Source organism: Nyctereutes procyonoides, unplaced genomic scaffold (genome assembly GCF_905146905.1).
Source record: "Nyctereutes procyonoides isolate TBG_1078 unplaced genomic scaffold, NYPRO_anot_genome, whole genome shotgun sequence".
NCBI lineage: Eukaryota > Metazoa > Chordata > Mammalia > Carnivora > Canidae > Nyctereutes > Nyctereutes procyonoides.
In genome coordinates this window covers 960,691-971,734 of record NW_026575047.1, presented here as the reverse complement: position 1 = coordinate 971,734, position 11,044 = coordinate 960,691, and positions in this window count along the sequence as shown.

Genomic DNA, 11,044 nt, shown 5'->3' with positions numbered 1-11,044 from the left:
AAGCCCCAGTGGTCAGAACAAGAGGTGTGGCTTTCAGCTCTGGTTCCACAGGGCGGACAACCAGAGCTCACCTGGGGAGTGTTGAAGGAACCGGGACATGGTCGAGACCAGAGGCAGCCACGATGCAGCCCTTGGAGGAGCTGAGCAGCTCCCGAGGGAGACCTTCTCCCAGCAGTGCGGCCAAGCATGACCTCCGCTCTAAAGGGACGTGGAGGTTCTGGCCACACCCTGGTTCTAGCCAGCAGGAAGCCAGCCACAGCCACGAATTAGAAACGCCCAGTCGTCACGGACTCCTCTGAGCACCATGTTCTCCTCCTCGATCCGAAGGGCCCTTCAGGCACACCTGGGTGGCTCAGCGGTTGAGCATCTGCCTTTGGCTCAGGGCATGACCCTGGGGTCCCGGAATCGAGTCCCACATCGGGCTCCCTGCATGGAGCCTCCTTCTCCCTCTGCCTGTGTCTCTGCCTCCCTCTGTGTGTCTCATGAATAAATAAATAAAATCTTGAAAAAAAAAAAAAAAAGAAGGGCCCTTCATTTTTTACCTTCTTCCTGCACTTGCTCCTTTCCCTAATATGTCCCAAACTACAGCATGTTTAATAAACAGGAAACAACAGACACAACGAAGCAAAGAGGTGATGGTTTTCTGGACTAGAGACTACTAGTGAGACAGACTGTGGAACAGTCCTCACTGATGGACGGACTTGGCAGGGCCGTGAAAGGAAGAGCAAAGTCCAAGATAAATTCTAGGTTTCAGTAAGTACATTTCCTCTTACACTCGATTTATCAAATACTTACTGAGGACCGATCATGGGAAAGGCATTGTTCTGGGATCTGCAGCGAACCTCTCTGACCCCAAGGAGTGTATATCCTTCTTGTATAAAGCAAAAAGAACAACAGCTAATATATGACACGTGCTAAGCACCTTAACTGTTTTTACATATATTGGCTATTTAATACTATCATTATCCTCATTTTATAGACCTGTATCCTGAGGTTTGGGTCCACAGAGCAAGAAAAACTATATAATTTTCCCAGAGAATTGTTAATAAAGTACCGCTTAATGGATCCAGGAGGGGGAAAAAAATCCGTTGTGGCAAAGTTAAGTGTGAGATGTCTGTGAGATGCCCACGTGGAGTCACCCAGTAAGGAACTGGATCTGTGTATCTGGAACTCAGAGAAAAGATGGAAGTCTGGGATACAGATGAGAGCATCCTCAACATGCAGCCATGGGTTAAATGAGATCTCCCAGGATAGGGAGTAGAGGGAAACTAGGAGACCAGCCAGGACAGTGTCCTTAAAAAAGACCCAACATCGACAAGGTAGGTGGAGAAAGTAAGACTGGTGTAGGTGAATGGAAAAAGATAACACGTGTGGTGGAAAGAAAGCCAAGAGTCTGGAATCTTAAACAGAGGTGACCAAAATGCCAATGCTTCTGGACACAGATTAAATCTTCTGCTCCTAAATACTGTATTAGGCTTCTCCAGAGAAACCGAACCAACGGGATTAATGGAACCCAAACCAAAACAAACTACCCGGTCTTATGCCTTACCAGGAGTCACGCAGAAACAGACTCGAATCTTCTCCGACGAACATACTCTAAACTGGAGATTCACATAATTCCTACTGACAAAGTTCCAAGGAAGATGAATTCACATTAGAAGTGGCAAACCGGGAGGAAATGAGCCATTGTGAGTGTGAATAACCAGCAGAAGCAACAGATGGGAGAATCAGGCCCGCAACAGCAAAGACACTGGAATTCTAAAACCGGATCATAGAATAAATATTTAAAGTAATAAAATAGAGTTTCAGAGGCATGAAAAAGATCAGCAGATTATTTAAAGGTATCAGGTTGATCTGAAAAAGGAGAATGGAACTGCTAGAAACGAAAGCCACGGTCATTTAAAACAGAAATTCCGTGGACACGGTAAACAGTTTGGACACGACAGAAGACAGAGTGAGCTGGAAAATCAGAAGGAGTTACCAAGACGCAGCACAGAAAAAGGAGGTGGGAAGAAAGGAAGAAAAGCAGATACTGAGAAGAGAGTGACAAAATATAAAAACACCCTAACTGCAGCTCTAGACAAAAAGGAGACAGAATGGGAGAGAAGAAAATTTTTGAAAGGATCGTGGCTGAGAAATTTTCTGAATTGATCCCTAAGGTCCAAGTCCACTTTCTCTACTAGGGAATAATCCAGGGGCCCCTGGGTGGCTCAGCGGGGTAAGCATCGACCTTTGGCCCAGGTCACGATCCCGGGGCCCTGGGATCCAGCCCCACGTTGCTCAGTAGGAGCTGCTTCTGCCTCTCCCTCTGCCTGCCACTTCCCCCCCTTGCTTGTGCTCTTTCTGTCAAATAAGTAAATAAAAATCTTTAAGAAAATAAAAATGAATCATCTAGATTAGACAATATGGTTCCCACAGCTCGTCTCCCCCAGGACGAAGGGCAGTTGTAAGGTGAGAGAGGCAGATACACCACTCTCGGGGGAAGAAATGGGCACAGGGTTCACAAAGCTAAGCCATGAGGAGTTACATGAGTCACAACTAAATTTCCCGGACCAGCACGCAGCAAAACCTCAGAAAAATCTATTGTCGGTGCTAGAATGCTCTAGATAGGAGACTAAATAATCCATTCTCTAAGTCTCAGTCTAAGAACTTCATGAAGAAGGGAAAGAGACGATGTCCTCAAATTAATGTAAACGAGGTTATCCACTCTTGATTTAGGGTAATTCAAAAGTCCTAAGGGGAGAAAACAATCCCAGAAAATAGCATGTAGCCTGCCCTAAGTGAATTTTTCAACGCACCAAAAATCCACCCCCTTCGGGGACATATTTTTTATTTATTTATTTTGTGAGAATACAGTGAACACAAAACGGTGTATTAGTTCCAGGTGGACAGCAGAGTGATTCAACTTCCGTGTGTGTTACGCTCACGAAAGGGCAGCTACCGTCGCCACCAGACAACGCCTGGACAACACCAATGACCATATTCTCTAGGCTGCCCCTTTTATTCCAGGACCTTTTCGCCCATAACTGGAAGCCTGTATATTCCGTTCCCCTTCCCCCATCTTGCCCACCCCCCACCCCGCCCTCTCTAGAGGAAAAAACCATCAGTTTGTTCTCCGTGTCTATAGGTCTGACTCTGCTTTTCGCCGGTTTACCCAATTGTTTTGTTCTTTAGATTCCACACAGAAGTGAAATCATATACTATTTGCCTTTCTGACACTTCACTTAGTGTAATACCCTCGGGGTCCATCCATTTTGTCTCAGACGGCAGGATCTCATCCCTTTTTACGGCTGAGTAGTACTCCTGCGTGTGTGTGGTTGTGTGTGTACCACAGCTTCTTTACTCCTCTGTCGACGGACCCGTGGATTGCTTCCGTATCTCCGCTATTGTAAATTATGCTGCAATAAGCACAGGGGTGCAGAGGTCTTTTCAAATTAGTTTTTTTCTTTTCTCTGCTTAAATACCCAGTAGTGGAGTTATTGGATCACACGGCGTTTCTATTTTTGATTTTTCGAGGAAACTCCATCCTGCTCTCCACAGTGGCTGCACCGATGTACATTCCCACCAACAGTGCACAAGGGGTCCCTTTTCCCCACATTCTTACCAACACTTGTTATTTCTCATCCTTTTGATACTAGCCATGTTTATAGGTTTAAGGTGGTCTCTCGTTGTGGTTTTCATTTGCATCTCCCTGATGATGAGTGATGCTGAGCATATTTTCATGTGTCTGTTGGCCATCTGGATGTCTATTCAGGTCCTCTACCCATTTTTTTAAATCAGATTATGGTTTTTGGATGTTAAGCAATATAAGTTCTTTTTTTAAAGACGTATTTATTTTAAAGAGAAGAGAGAGAGCATGAGCAGGAGGGAGAGAGGGTGAGGGAGAGAGAATCGAAAGCAGACTCCACACTGAGCACAGAGCCTGACAAAGGCCTCAATCTCAGGACCTTGAGGTCAAGACCTGAACTGAAACCAAGAGTTGGTCACCCAACCGACTGTGCCACCCAGGCACCCCATGTTATAAAGGTTCTTTATGTATTTTCCAAATAGTAGCCCCTTATTGGATAAAACTGGACCAATTTCTTATATCATACACATAAATAAACTGAAAATGGATTAAAAACCTAAATGTGAGACCTAAAACCATAAAACTCCCAGAAGAGGAAATAATTTCTTTGACATGGGCCATAGCAACATTTTTCTATACATATCTTGTAAAGCAAGGGAAACGAAGGCAAAAGTAAACTATTGGGACCACATCAAAATAAAATGCTTTTGCACAATGAGGCAACCCATTAACAAAACCAAAAGGCAACCTAGTGAGTGGGAGAAAACTTATCTTTTTAAACTTTAACCCCTTGACTTGCATATTAGTTAGGATAACTTAAACAATGAATAAAAGAGAATCCAACTCAGACTAACTTAAACATTCAAAAAATGCACTGGCTCAAATGAAAGTTGCTTACAAGGCACCTAAATCCATACGTCAGCCTTATCCTCACCACGCTGGAGGCCAGAGCAACGGAAGTTCTGGACTTTGACATGCAACAACGCTCAGCGGAAGGGAGAGAGATTACTTCCGAAAGGATTCCCAGAAATAAAAACGACTTTCCTAGAAGCCCCTTAGTAGACCTCTGCTTCCTTCACCTCATCCAACGTAGGCCCTATACCAAGTTCTGGACCAAAAGAGACGGCATGATCCTTTGACCAGTCACTTCTGGTATGTGGCATGAGCAAGAGGGTCGATAAATGATTTTTCCACTTACGGAGATCGAGAACACTGGGAGGGGAAGTAGGTTGGTTGGAATCGGAGTCCTATTCTGGACATAGCATCACGTTGGCGATAATTACCCAGAGGAACTGAGGTACGGACTGCGGAGCAGACGGAGGCCAATGACAGAACAGCACAGAAGACTTTACAAGACTTCTTTCCAAAAGAGCTAAGGGGACACACTCCTGGGACGGGGAGCTGCCTCCTTTAGAGGCTGACAGCACGTGCCCTGGGGAGCTGTGTCCGCAGGCAGAGCCGGGCTGCGTGGCCCTAGGTCCGCAGAGGACGTGGGAGGAATGCTTCCTCAGCCGCGATACGTAAGTCAAAGGAGCCACCCAAAACACACCCAACCTCCCGATCACCCTACATCTCTAGAACCATGGAGGGAGCCGGGAAGTCAACGCCAGTACCCTTCAGTCATCCGACACTGGGAAGGCGGTGTTCTCTCTGCAGGCCTGCAGTGCCCCCAAAAAGCCAAAAGGTAACTACAAGTATCTCCTTGAAAATCTGGAGGAGAGTGACGGTTAAAACGCTCTGACGGCGGGAGATGATGAAAAAGTTCTGGAGACAGTGATGACGGCTGCACAGCGCTGCGAAGGCACCCATGCCACCCAACTGTACGCTTAAAACCGGTCAAAGTGGTAAGTGTCACGTTATGTGTACGTTTCATCACTAGAAAACATTCTCTGGCAAATGAGAAATAACACAAGGATCAGCTGCCCCGTATCCAGGTTTGTCAGCTTAAAAATCACATCAACAGTCTCTTTACATAGTGTCTGGACTTAACGGCTTTGTTTCGGTGAATATATATAAAAAAAAAAAAAGTCTTCAAACACTGTAAGTGATAGTAGCTAACTTTGTGGGATCTTAAACTATAGGCCACGTATGTTGTTAAAGAGCTTTCCATAACCTCATCAAATCTGTTAAATAAAAAATTAATTAATTAATTAATTAATTAACTGCCTTTCTATTGCCTTTATCCTCACTTTGATGATAAGGAAGCTGAGTTCCAGAGAGGTTAAGTAGAACTAGGACGTGGTAAACTGAGATTCGACAGAGGCCCGGGCAATTCTATTCCAGAGTCTAACCATTACATCAAACCAGTTCCTTGCATCTGTAAATCTCTCTACTGTTATTATTCTACTGCTTAGACCTTAAAAGCATGATTTCTGAAGCTCATAAAGACGTGCCGTACTTTTGATGAAGCAAAAGCTACTGTTGATGTCAAACCAAAGACTACTTAGTAATAAACCATCAGTCGGGATGAGGAATTCTATGATCGAGCTCAATCATCCAGCTTGCCCCCCCCCAACATGGTGGAGGCCTTGGAAGTATTTCCCAATCATCTAAGTCAGATGCCGTAGTGCAGTAGAATCACACCCTCAGTGTTCACACCCACTTACGCGTGACACTACGAAGGACCTACTGTACGTAAACTAGAAACCCGGTCTTTGATGATACGGAGACGATCAATGATTATTTGAGGCTGGAGTTGGAACAGCGGGTGCTGGTTGGAAAGAAACACAAGGGAAACTTTGGGGGTGATGGGAATACTCTGTATGACTACATGGATGTGCACATTTGTCAAATGTACACATCTGGGTACATTTTAGCATTGCCGTTTTTTTCCCTTTTAAGTATATTTCTGATATGCCTCCCCCCCACCTACTCTTAGATCTCTGCTCATTTTCTGCTTGTTCTATGATAGTCTCACAAGTGAGCCCACTCCTGTCTCCTCTGGACCCCTCAAACCTACCCTCCACTATGCCACCAAGATCATCTGTTTGTCGGATGGATGGATGGGTGGATGGGCGGGTGGGTGGATGGGCGGATGGGTGGATGGATGGGTGGGTGGATGGGTGGATGGGCGGATATTGAGGATCTGAACTAGGACAGTATAGTAATTACTGAATATCAAAATAAGGAATAAAAGGAGCTGCCACTGTAAATACTAGATGCAAACCGTAGTGATGGATAGCAGGGGTGTCTTGGGGAAATATTTTGGAGGTTTAGACATATTTGGGGAGCATCCTAACAGCAGCAGATAATGAATAAAGAGCTTTATAATTAGAAAGCTATTTTTACATTAAGTGACCTCATGGAAGGATAGAGAATGTCTTTCCATTGGTGTAGCCTCAATTTCAAGTACTGGTTCTATCGTTTGCAGGCTGGATAAACTTGGGCAAGTTATTTAATTTCTCTATATCTTAGTTATCTCATCCATGAAATGAGAACAATAATAATAACCTTCCAGAGTTTCTGGGAAGGTTAAATGAGCTAATACATGGAAAGCACTAAGAATAATGAGAAAAGAAAGTGCTTAGCCATTTGTGAAAAATCTACCGATAAGAATTTTGGGTGTTTTTTTTTCCCCCATATAAATCCAGGCTTTGCTTACAAAATTTACTCTTAAACATTTTTATAGACTTTGTTGATACCAAAAATAGTATATTTTCCCCATGTCTCTGTCTAGTTGCTTATCACTAGGCCAATGAATACCAATTAATGTTGTGTTCATCTTACATTCAGGCAAATTACCAAATACTCTTACTGTATAAAATATTGTTAATAGGGTCCTAGAATTCTTTAAAAATCAGCAACTAAAAATAGCCTTATCTCTTTTTTACCTATTTTAATGACTTAATTCCTGCTCCTTTTCATAGTGCATTCTCACCATATAAGAAAATATTAACTAAGAACAACGAGGGCTTCCGCCTCCAGCCATGAGGAGCCCAGTGAACACCATGTTTTAAAGAACTGCAAAACTGGGGCGCCTGGGGGCTCAGCGGTTGAGCATCTGCCTTTGGCTCAGGTCATGAACCTGGGGTCCCGGGATCGAGTCCCACGTTGGACTCCCCGCGGGTTCTCTGCCTGGTTCTCTGCCTCTTGCTGTGTCTGATTAATAAATAAATAAAATCTTTTTAAAAAGTAACTACAAAACTAGGCAAAATACATGAAGCAAAGTGCTTTCAGTAAGTAGTAAGCGGTGCAGGACTAAGGCGTCCCGGAGAGAAGGCAAAGAGGAGGGGTAACAAGTCAAATCTCAAACCCGCTGTGCCCAGTGGCCAGGGCGCACCCCGAGGACCATGCACCATATGGGCGCTGCCACCGCACCCATGACACCGAGGAGCAGGTCGCGGGATACTTGAGGCTGGAAAGGTGAGAGCTGCCTGGACAGAAACACAAGGGACCTTTCTGGGGTGATGGGAACATCCGGTGCAACCTAGAGGTGCAGACCTGTCCAAGGTCACCAATGTGTGCACTTAAACTGGGGCCATTTTTTAATGTGAATTACACCTTAGTAAAGTACATTTGGAAACATCAGAATGACGAAAATCAGCCTCAATTTACTTTTTCATAGGAAATTGTCCATGTTCTCTGGGGTTTCATTTTCTTTTCACTGGGTTAGATCTCTTTTTTTTTTTCTCTCTCTCTTGTTTTTTAGATTCAATTTGCCAACATATAGCGTGACACCCAGCGCTCATGACACCCAGTGCTCGTGACACCCAGCGCTCATCCCTGGCCACATCTTAAATCTGGTTCCCCTGAAATAGCCTGAAGTGGGGGGCTGCTCCGATGAGGCTTACCGGGACGTGCCCATGGGGAAAGCATCCGTGGGGAAGGTTGGGCGGGGTGACTGAACCGGCGGGGCAGCGAGCGAGGGCGAAGCCAGAGGGGCAGGGGCAATCCCACCCAGCCACCGCCCTGCAGGGCCGCCCCAGAAAGAGACAGCAGGGCCCCGAGACTCAGCTGGCTCTGGGATGTAAGCTGTCCCCGAGCCGTGCTGCACGTGCCGCTGATGCAACCTTGGATGAGGTACCCGCTTGGCCAAGGCGATCACTGGCGAGGGACAAGGCTGTGGGCCACCGGCCACCTGTGCTCCCCCGGAGAACGGAGATGCCAGTGGTGCCAGGACCTGGGCAGCAGAGCGCGGTGCCCGTCGGGGGTGTGCAGGGCACCCTTTGATGGTTCTTCTCATCTCTTTGAATCTTTATGTCTTTTTCTTGAATGTTTGGTCTTTTGTTGTTGTTGATCAGATTTACAGTGCGTTTACCTATACGCAGTGGCCTTCTTAGCAACCAGCTAGCTCTTTAGTTGATTCATGATTTCTTTTTTTTTTTTAAGATTTTATTTATTTGTTCATGAGACACACATGGAGAGAAAGAGAGGCACAGACACAGGCAGAGGGAGAAGCTCCATGCAGGGAGCCCCACGTGTGACTCGATCCCGGGTCTCCAAGATCAGGCCCCGGGCTGAAGGTGGTTCTAAACCGCAGAGCCACCTGGGCTGCCCTGATTCATTATTTCTATGGTAATTTTTATTTTACTTCACATTTTATCTTAATTCCTGCTTCCTAGTTTCTTTGATTTTATTTTGTTATTTTATCAATTTTTTAAAATAAGGATTCATAAAAAAAAACAAAAGAAGCATTCATTTTTTTTCCTTTCTTCTTTAAAGATGAAAATAAAAAATAAAGAAAGAAAGAAAGAAAGAAAGAAAGAAAGAAGAAAGAAAGAAAGAAAGAAAATACAAGTACTTAAGATTAAAATCTTCTCTGTGTATAGTTCTATGTCCCGTAGGTTTTGGAACTAAGTATTTCTTTGGTAGTTTACAATTTCTCTTTTTCAATTGCTTTCAGTGCCAAGCCTACCTAGTGGAATTTTTCATAAATTCCAAAAAAGGTAAGATTTGTCACCTTTTTATTATTTTTTACTGAATTATGATCAGAGAATATGCCTTACAATATTTTTTAAATTTTGAATGTTTATGGCCAAGGAAATAATTGATTTTTATAACTCCTTGATGGGAAAATTAATATATTGCCCTCATAAGTTGTCGCATCTACATAACGTCCCTTGTTATTTTATTCAACGCATTTAACCTTGAACTCCTCCTACTCAGAGACGAGCATGACCACACCGGTTTCCTTTTGTTTGCATTTACCCTTTGCTCTTACGTCTCTTTGACCTCCCTTAGTTTTCTCTATGCTTTTTTAAGCATAAAGATGCAGATGGATATACAGATAGAGGTACAAGTATAGACACAGGTACAGGCATATAGATTTTCTAAGGCATATAGCTCAGTTCTGTGTTTTAACCCAATTGAAAATGTTCATATTTTAAAGGAGAAAACCGGGGCTGCTCATTCTGTATGAATTGATTCCATCCTCTTATGATACCTTAGTTTGATTATTTTACATTATTATTTCATTTTCCTTTGTCTGCTGATATGATCCCATTGCTCTTCTATTTTCTCCCTTGTTAATCTGGAAGCTCTATTATTTTGAATTTCACCGGGACCACCTTATTTCCCTGTTCTCATAGTCACAAAATCCTCTACTTTTTATGAGAAAACAGGATACCAACTATTTCCTCCCTCAAGACATTTCATCCCTTCCCCTTGTTCCACCCCAGTAAGAAGGGCCTAGTTTTGCTAAAGTGGAGTATTGCTTTTAGGTCTAGATGATTATGTGACTTTTTTCCGACAGTAGAGCCGTATGTACCTCCTACGACCCCTTGTGCAGCACCTGGATTACATACTCCCAATGTGTCCTTATCGTCTTTGATCTAAATTTTGGAGAGAAAGAGTCATTGAGACGGATCCTGTACCCGCCTTCCTGCACCTGCAAGTACTGATTATTTTCTCGTCAATTCGCCCTAGAACCCAGTGACCCCCTTCAGGTATTTATTGGTTTCATTGCTGCTCTTCTGAAACGTCTATCCAAGTCTTAGACACCTATCCCTAACTAAGTCTCTTACTATTTTCCTTTTTCCCTTTTATCTGCCCCCCCCCCTTTTTTTTTTTTTTTTACTTTGAGGGCTGCCTGGGTGGCTTCATCAGCTGAGCATCCAACTCTGGATTTTGGCTGAAGCCATCATGTCAGGGTCATGGGATCGAGCCCTGCATTGGGCTCCGCACTCGGCGGGGAGTCTGCTTGAGATCCTCCTCCTCGGCCCCTGCCCACCCCTCACTCTCTTTCTCTCAAATAAATAAATCAATCTTTAAAAAACCTATTTTGTCCTTTAAAATCGTTCTTGCGCTCCCAAATTTGAAATCAGTGGTGACGATCCCTCCTTCAACTCTTCGACAGATCGTTCACACAGAAAATCATGGGAATGCAATTGTTTGGGCGCTGAATGCTCTTTGGTGGCGGTGGCGGTGGCGTTCCGCGACAAGGCACGTGTGTGTGCTGCATCTGAATCTCATGCAGCGACTTAGTGTTTTTGTACTCATGATGCCATCCAGGTTTTGTCAGGCACACGTTGCGTTTGC